The following is a 9,933-nucleotide window of genomic DNA, read 5'->3' on the forward strand; positions in this document are numbered from 1 at the left end:
CAGTATTGTTATGTGATAAGTAACTAAAGTCCATAAATTTTCAGATTCCATTGTTTTTCACCTGTTCTTTTTCTGTTCCAGGATCTCATCCAGGTCACATTACAATCAGCAGTTGTGTCTCCTAAAGACCATTTAACTTAAGTTTCTCAGACTCTTCTTGTTTTTATGAACCTGACAGTTTTGAGGAGTACTGGCCAGGCATTTGGTAGAATGTCCCTTAATTTAGATTTACCTGATGCTTTTCTCATGATTAGAGGGGTTATGTGTTCCGGGACAGAAAGCAACAGAGGTAAAGTAGCATTATCATTACATATAACCAAAGGTATATACTATAAATCTGCGTAACTACTGCTACCCTAACCTTTTTCATCTGATTGTAATTAGTGTTTATGAGAAATTTTTCTTGTAAAACGTTTTCCCCCTTTCCATCCCGTATTTTGATAAATAAGTAAGACCACCTTTGAGGATGGGATATCTATAAAAAGTATTTGGAATTTTCTGCATGGAAAATAGGTTTGCTTCTAACACATTTATTTGCTTATGCAATTATTTGGTCTATCAGTGTAAGTTCATAGATGTTTATCTTGTGCTTTGGGTTATAACCCGATAGTTATTTTGCTCAAGTTGGTTCAGCTTTGGTTGTTAGGAACTCTTTTAGTTGATTCCTGAATCACTTATTCACATATCCTCATCATGTTTTTGTTGCAGTTGTTTGTATTTTGGTTGTTTCCTGAATTTCTAGCACTACAAGACACTCAGAATTCACCAGTATATTCTTCATTGCAACCCTTAGAATTAGGTATTTTTCCCAGGAGTTTGTGTTCTATTTTATTGAAGAATAATATCAAAAACCAAATCTGTATTTCAGATTTCCTGTTACTTTTAGGGTGTTATTATATGTCCACCTGGATGACAAAGCATTGAAAAATATGTGTGTATAGTAATTTTATAAAAATGCTTATTTACTTTATCCATAATATGGGCATTCCAAAATATTTATGGGGAAATGGTATTAAAAGATCGATTTATTTTTGTGAAAAAATCTTTGAAGTCCATACAAATGAGGCATCTTAAAAATGTTCATGGAAATGCATACTATGAAAACTCTATGCATTGTGTTAAAAAATTTTGCAACAACAAATTCCATATACATGTACAGTTATTTCAAAACTGTTAACCTGTAGCTCTGTGGAATCAGTAAAAAACTTTCAGTAACTAACTTACAGTGCTTCTGGACAGTTCTTTTGCCCCCTCGTCTTTTTTTTTTTTCTTTTTTGCCAGGCAGTTAGACAGTGAGAGAAAGACAGAGTTATAGACAGTGAGAGAGAGACAGAGAGAAAGGTCTTCCTTCCATTAGTTCACTCCCCTAATGGCCGCTACAGCCAGAGCTGTGCTGATCTAAAGCCAGGAGCCAGGTGCTTCCTCCTGGTCTCCCATGCGGGTGCAGGGGCCCAAGGACTTGGGCCATCCTCCACTGCACTCCCGGGGCCACAGCAGAGAGCTGGACTGGAAGAGGAGCAACTGGGACTAGAACCCCCGGGGTGCAGCGCCACAGGCAAAGGATTAGCCAAGTGAACCACAGCGTTGGCCTGCCCCCCAATCTTATAGGCTCTTCTTTTCAAAGTTACTTAAGGTTAATGCCTTTTCTTCTACTGCCTTCAATGAGAAGGTTTCATACAATTTTAATAGTATGACAGACTTTTGTTCTGAATTCCATCCTGGCATCCCATGACATCACGCATGATTTTGTTTATAAATTTACTGTTTCTGATATTAAGTTCTATGTGTTTTTAACATTGAAAATATATCAAACCATTATAGTATTATATAGAATAGTTTCATGATCACTCATTTTATTGAAGATATCTGTAAAAGATAGAATTTCATTTATTTTATAGCTGAATAATATTTCATTGTATATATGTGCCACATTTTCTTTATTCATTCAACTGGTGATGGATGTCTTGGTTGAGTCCATATTTTGGCTAATTTGAGCAGTGCTGCTATGAACATGATGGTTTCCTTTGACTATTATCTGTAGCCTTTGCATGTTTTCCTGCTGGACTATGGTCTTTTTACTTTCTATTTGTTGAACTCTATTTAAAGAAGCCAATAAACCTTTCACTATAATGTAAATAAAAATGTGTTATCATAAAAAAGTAGTAAATGAAATATTTTAAAAGGATACTTAGAGAAAATAAAAGAAAAAATAAATAAGAGAACAGAATATCAAAGCTGTTTCAGACAGACTTCCTAATAAAATGAGATGTTTTGAGAGAATACATGACTGCATGACCATAAACATCCCATGTGGTTAACCTATCCAGGCTTTTCTCCAAATCCTTGGCAACTTCTGACTTGCTTCTCATCTCTATAGTTTTGCCTTTTTCAGAATGTTGTTTAAATTCATCATAAATTGCATAGCCTTTACAGACCACTATCTACTTTTCATTCTTCCTTAAATCATTTTATCTTCACTTATGACTTGCAATGTTTATGTTTTGCTTTTGGTCTAAATTACACTATTTGAGAAAAATTGCCCTATTTAGCTGTTAGTTACCTTTATATTTTTCAAAAACTCATTTTAATCTCATATATACAAATAATTTTTAAAATTAATTAAGAATTTTTAGTAAAATGTATTTTAAGGCAACATAAAATAAAATGAAATGAAATTTACCCATCAGAAAATATAAAACAAAGCCGGCGCCGTGGCTCAATAGGCTAATCCTCCACCTTGCGGTGCCGGCACACCGGGTTCTAGTCCCGGTTGGGGCGCCGGATTCTTTCCCGGTTGCCCCTCTTCCAGGCCAGCTCTCTGCTATGGCCAGGGAGTGCAGTGGAGGATGGTCCAGGTGCTTGGGCCCTGCACCCCATGGGAGACCAGGAAAAGCACCTGGCTCCTGGCTCCTGCCATCGGATCAGCACGGTGCGCCGGCTGCAGCGGCGGCCATTGGAGGGTGAACCAACGGCAAAGGAAGACCTTTCTCTCTCTGTCTCTCTCTCTCACTGTCCACTCTGCCTGTCAAAAAAAAAAAAAAAGAAAAAAAAAGAAAATATAAAACAATTAGCCCTTTTTACCTTAAATATTTTATCTTCTTCATTTTCCTGTCTCTGCTGGTAAATATTTAACTGTATTTATAATTTTATAAATATTTTACAGATGACATTAGTAATACTAATTATTAATTTCTAGTATGTTAATTATATATGCACATTCACTTTTTACAGTATGCATACACTCTCATTTAAATCTTTTAACAACCACATAAAAATTGTAAATATTTATGAGATCAGATGTTTCAGTGCATATATACATCATGTAAAGTCCCATCAAGGGACTGGCGTTGTGGTGTGGAGAGTAAAGCCATCACCTGTGATGCCGGGGTCCCATGTAGGTGCTGGTTTAAGTCCCGGCTACTCTACTTCCAACCCAGCTCCCTGTTAATATGCCTGGGAAAGCAATGTAAGATAGTCCAAGTGTTTAGGCCCCTTCTCCCGCATGGGAGAACTGGAAGAAGCTCCTCTCTCCTAGTTTCAGTCTGGCCCAGCATTGGCCATTGCAATCATTTGGGAAGTAAACCAGTGGATGAAAGCTCTCTGCCTCTCTCTCTCTCTCTGTTAATTCTGTCTTTCAGATAAATAAAGTAAATCTTTAAATAATAATAATAGTTTTTCTATACTTGCTTAATTTAAGATAATAACCTCCAGTCCCATTTCTGTTGCTGCAAATGTCCAAATTTCATCCTTTCTATGAATGAGTAGTATTCCATTATGTTTTATCCATTCATCAAAGGATTAACATTGAGGTTGTTTCCATTTCTTGGATATTATGTGTGAATAGTGCTAAAATGGGTGTGCAGATATCTTTTTTTTAAGGCATTATTTATTTATTTAAAAGAGTTACACAGAGAGAAGAAGAGGCAGAAAGAGAGAGAGGTCTTCCATCCTCTGGTTCACTCCCCAAGTGGCTGCAATGGCCAGAGCTTTGCCGATCTGAAGCCAGGAGCCAAGATCTTCTTCCAGGTCTCCCATGTGGCTACAGGGGCCCAAGGATCTGGGTCGTCTTCTACTGCTTTCCCAGGCCATAGCAGAGAGCTGGATTGGAAAGGGAGCAGCCAGGTCTTGAATCAGCACCCATACGGGATGCCAGCACTGCAGGCAGTGGCTTTACCCACTACACCATGGCACGAGTCCCTGTAGTTATCTTTTAAACACATGGATTTCATTTCCTATTTCCACTAGTGAGATTCATGGATCATAATATAATTCTATTTTTAGTTTTTGAGGAACCCCTATGCTGTTTTCCACAAAGGTTATACTAATTTTCATTCCCACCAACAGTATGCAAAAATATCCTTTTCCCCACACCCTCAGCAATGTTTGTTATCTTTAGAGGTGACATCAGATTGTGGTTTTGATTTGCACTTAGTGATAATGAGTATTTTTCATGTACCTTAGCATTTTGTATATCTCCTTTTGAGAAATGGCTGCTCAGATCTACTTTATATTTTATAATAAGATTATTTGAGTAGTTTGAATTCCTTGTATATACTTGTTATTAATCTCCTGTCAGGTTTATAGGTTGCAGATATTTTCTCCTGTTCTGTAGAGTGTCCCTTCATTCTTCTGATTGTTTTGCTTTGCAGAAAACTTTTAATTTGATGAAATCCCATTTGTCTGTTATGCTTTTGTTTATTATATTTTAAGTGCTTGATTTGTTATCTATAATATTCTGTAAATTCCAATGCCCTGATGCATTTTCCCTCTGTTTTGTTCTAGTAGTTTCAAAGTGTCAAGCATTACATTTATATCTTTAATCCATTTTCAGTTAATTTGAACATAGGGTCTAGCTTCATTCTTATCCATTTAGATACGTAATTTTTCACAGCAGCATTTATTGAAAAGACTTTTGTTAACTAATGCATGTTCTGGACATCTTGGTCAAATATAATTTGGCTCTGAGTGCCTACATTTACTTCTAGTATCTCAAGTTTGTTTCATTACTCTATAAATTGGTTTTTATGCAAAACCATGCTGATTTAATAACTATAGTTTTGTGATATGTTTTAAAAATCAAGCAGCGTAAAGCCTCTTATTTTGTTCTTTTTGTTCAAGATTGCTTTGGCAAATTGGGGTCTTTTTAATTACATACATATCTTGGTTGTTTTTATTTTTATTATCATAAAGCTGTTTATAACAGTAATCAAAGTAGTGATAACATTTTGCCCTTGTAAAAATGTCACGGAATTCAAATCACAACTTGGATCCTCAGCGATTCAAGTGTTTTACCTTGCAGAGTAAGGCCTTGTCAGTTTTAACATAAAAATCCCCTCCCCCCCGATATATGTCCTCAAGTCTTCCATATTGCCATCTGTCAGCTTATACCGTGGGATAGCTGGCTGCTGTGGTAATCGCACAGTGGCTGTCCTTGACTCTGATGATCTTTATGTAGCCATCGTTTCCCCATTCTGGACCTCAGCTGTTCTTAGCAAAGCATTATTAGTGAGGTGGGGAGTAGCCACAGAAGTGATGTTGGCCATAGCCTGGATCATAATAAATGCCTAACTTAGAGAACTGGATGAACGCATGGCCTGCATCAGTAGCAGCAAAGATAGGCCCCACAGTGGGCACAGCCTTCACGAGGGCTTTCTCCTGCCCAGGGATGTCAACAAAGCCAGTGTCGTTAGCTGCAGAATGCTCAGGCTTGTACTTACAGGTCTCATCCATTGCTTCCTCTGAGTCTGGGCCTCCATTGTCCTTAACATAATAAAAAACATCGTCCTTGAGGCCGCCATTGCAGCCCTGACTGCCTTGAGGCCCAGAGCAGTCCACAGGTTCTACTCACTCAGTGAGTCGCATTTGCCAGTTTTTTAGAACATTTATGGGAACCAGTTGCACTAAAACCCCAAAAAGAACCACACTGGGGGCCGGCGCTGTGGCGTAGTGTGCTAAGCTTCCGCCTGCAGTGCCAGCAGTCCTGGCTGTTCCACTTCTGATCTAGCTCTCTCCTGTGGCCTGGGAAAGCGGTAGAAGATGGCCCAGGTCCTTGGGCCCCCACACCCGTGTGGGAGACCTGCACACTGACCCTGATTCTTCACAGAAGCCACATAGCCTTTCTCTCTCTGTTCCACAGATTATGGGACCTGATAAAACAGGGGTTCATGAAATATTTTCCCCTGTTTGTGTTTCTGGTTATGAAAGCCATTCATCTCTTCCTGAATTCTCCATTGTTCATGTCGCCATGAGCACTCATCCCCAGTGGGAAGCAGTGTTTCCTCTGCTCCTTTCCCGATGGTGCAGATCAGCCATTTTCATCTTCTTCTCCCACACGGCTCTCCTCTGTCCTTCTTCAATGAAGCCACTTAGTCTCCTGGTACCACTGGGCATCTAAGTGTTGACTGAATTTTGGGATAGCTGAAGCTTTTCCCCAGCAGAAGGCAGCCAGGAGAAATGAAGGATTCATGCTTCACAAACTCAGCAAGGCTGCCATCGCACAGGCTTACTCCTCGCACCCTCAGCTTTTTGGAGGCTGCTGAGGTCCACAGTTCTTAGTTGTGATTTTTCTAGTTTTGTGAAAAATGCCATTGGTGTATTGATAGAGAATTATACATTACATTAACACTTTCCTGTGCAGTAGAAACTCAGAACTTCTTAGACTAATTTACTATCAGTTACTCTAATGACCTATGAATTCTTACTCTAACTCACCTATAATAGGAAACAGACTTTCCCACATTTTCATGCCCCTTTCCCTCTCCAACCTCTAATAATCACAATTATACTCTTACCTTCTATGAGCTTACCTTTTTAAATGTTCCATATATGAATAAGATCATGCAATATTTGTCTTTCTATGCTTGGCTCATTTCAGTTAACATAATGACCTCCAGCTCTACCCATGTTATTGCAAACGACAACATTTTATCCTTTGTATGGCTAGGTAGTATAAAACAACTAGAATAACTATTCTGACATTTTCACTGAATATTTTAAAATTTGCAATTTTATACAGTTGGCTTCTGACACCCTACTTTGTATGATAGGTGAGCTTCTGGTTTCCTGGAAGTGTTGATGATTGTCTTGAAAGTTTAGAACTTATGTACAACATTGTGTATGCATTGAAATATTAGTTATATAATCTGACTTCATTATGGTTTTCATTCCAAAAATTCTGAGTGGTCTATTCATTTTCTGCTTGTTGTTCCAGACATCCTAAGCATTTCTGGCTGTCCTTCTAGACATTCTTTAATTTCTTTTTATTTACTCTGAGGCAATCAGTGATACAAACTGCAACAAGTCTATCCCACCAAAGTACAGGGCTCTACCTGATTCTAGGGCGAGTAGTCAGCAGGCTGTTTGTGGGCCTTACCAGATGCCTTGTCTCACAGCAGGCTTGAATCTGAGCTCCAAGACAAGATTCTAAGTTCCCTCTCCTCTTCTGCTCTTCAGTTGCTAAAGTCTTGCTCGGCAATATTCCAGAAGCTGGTAACTAGAATATCACAGAAGTGTTGCCTGTTCTGGGTCCCAATACTCAATCCATAGTTACAGGCCTGTAGTTACTGACCTGAGGCCAGTCTAACTCTGAATGCATCACAGTGGGCCCGGCACTAAGATTCGTGTCTAAGGGATGAACTTAATTCCCTCTCCCTTCCTGAAACAGGATGTATCACTCTCCATGCTTAGCTACTTGGAACCGAAGCAGAGGTGATATAGGCAACTCTTTCTCTTTCTTTCTTCAATGCCTCTTTTCTTACTACTACATGAATACCAGGCGTTGTGGTCTCTCGCATGGCTTCCATAGCTCTGATGAAGGTTATTTTGTGCATACATTGCTGTTCAAATTGATGTATCAGTGGCAAGATGATCACCAGATGGTCTTACTCAGCCACCATATTGCTCTACCTTATGTGTATACTCTTAAACATGTTAACTTGGTGTTCTTTTGATAGCCATTCAAAACAGTACCTATGAAACATTTTTAAAGTATTTTCCAATCTTGTCTGTCTGTTTTCAGTCAAAAGTTTTGCAAAATTATTTTCTGTACCTTTCATTGATTTGTTTTTCATTTGTTGATGATTTCACCATTTGTGATTTTAAAAGACCATGAAATCATTCTCCAGGGAGTATCTGTGAAAAGAAACCAAATATCTAAGATTCATATCTTCCCTCCAGCAACCATTATGCTACCAACATGCAGACCAATTGCTTCTCCTTCAGATATCAAATGTTAGAGTTTCCATGTTCAAGTCCCTTTTCATGAGAAACAAGAATGACATTGTCACTGTCCTACAGTAAAATAGATTGGTCAGGCATTCTGTAGTTTCACTTAACAAAAAGAATTCTGAAACTATGTGAGATGTGAAGCATATTTTATCCTTGTTTGTAGCATGGAAACATGGTTTCCTATTATTGAATTCCTTCACTGATGTCTATGAAAATTTAGGAGACTTGGACTATGAACTTACAGTTTCTGAAAACTAAAGAAAATCTTATTTTTGTAAAGATTTATTTTATTTATTTGAAAGGCAGAGTTACAGAGAGAGGTAGTGACAGAGAGAGAGGTCTTCCATCCACTGGCCCACTCCCCAGATGGCTGCAATGGCCGGAGCTGTGCTGATCTGAAGCCAGGAGCCAAGAGCTTCTTCCAGGTCTCCCACATGGGTGCAAGAGCCCAAGAACTTGGGCCATCTTCCACTGCTTTCCCAGGCCAAAGCAGAGAGCTGGACTGGAAGAGGCGCAACCGGGACTAGAACCGACGACCTAAAGGGATGCTGGTGCTTCAGGCCAGGGCTTTAACCCACTGTGCCACAGCGCTGGCCACATCAAATCTTAATTTTCTCTTCCCTAGGAGATTTGCACAAGAATTTATCTCATTTTCAATCAGTTGAAATGATTCTGAAATATTTGTTGAAGAATAGAAGGCTGATGATAAATATTTTTATGATTTACTAGGAGCATCACAAACAAAATATAATTTAAGTATATATCTTCTATTTCCACATCTTCCCATCCACATGAACAAATATGGAATATGTAACAAAGCTTAATATTTTACCTGATATAGTTAGTGCATGATATTTTTAGAATGAATGCTTGTTTGGGGTTATTTTGCCTTTTAAATATAACATTGATCTGAGCATAATATATTTTTTTAATTTGTTTATGACCTAAATAATGGAGTAAATTATGAAATACAGAAGGATTTAAGAGATAAGAATGTAAAGATTAAAACAACTCCTCTGGGAGAAAAAGGATATGACACTGCTATAATGTTTAATAATGTTGCATGATCATTTTTAGCATTGCCACTTGAGGCTAAGAGACATTTGCATCACTAATATTTTACAAATATGTTTCTTTAAGGGGTAATATTCCCCAATCTCAAAACAGATACTAGTGTAAGAATTCACTAAGAAGCACTAATTGGACTCTTGAGTATAAAAATTCCATCTGTTTTTAAAGGACATTTGTGTTAGCAGGAGAATATTTCTACTATAAAAATGTATTAAATCTGAGAGTTATATATAGCAAAGTCCTAAATAACCATTAATTAATTACTGAGAATTCTTTCTGAACTGATATTTCTAAAATTCCTGCCTAATATAGAACTCATGTTTCAAAAATGGTAATCCTGAAATGTACATTTTAATGTACTGTAAAAATAAAATCATTAAAACACTTTAGCAGAATTTTAAATATAATGTGAATATTCAAGCAAAAATATACCAAATTTGTTGGACATTATGCATATCAAAACTATTTTACAAAGAGAATTAATTAATTTTGTTGGATACTTTACAAATTTCTTAATTTTTTTGAATACTTTATAGATAATTTTATTTTTTCAAACACATTCACACATGTTTTATGATTAACGGACTAGTTGTTGAATGCCATTTCTAAACACTGTGTAAAAGCTTCTACTGGCTT

The 9,933-nt window shown here is 37.6% G+C and overlaps 1 pseudogene; it reads right to left on the minus strand.

Moving 5' to 3' along the window:
- Positions 1-5,382: 5,382 nt before the first annotated feature.
- On the minus strand, positions 5,383-6,466 carry LOC100346090 (procathepsin L-like; annotated as a pseudogene).
- Between the last annotated feature and the right edge of the window lie 3,467 nt (positions 6,467-9,933).

This window comes from Oryctolagus cuniculus, chromosome 2 (assembly GCF_051225735.1).
Source record: "Oryctolagus cuniculus isolate XC-2025 breed Fujian yellow rabbit chromosome 2, ASM5122573v1, whole genome shotgun sequence".
In the NCBI taxonomy this organism is placed as follows: Eukaryota; Metazoa; Chordata; class Mammalia; order Lagomorpha; family Leporidae; genus Oryctolagus; species Oryctolagus cuniculus.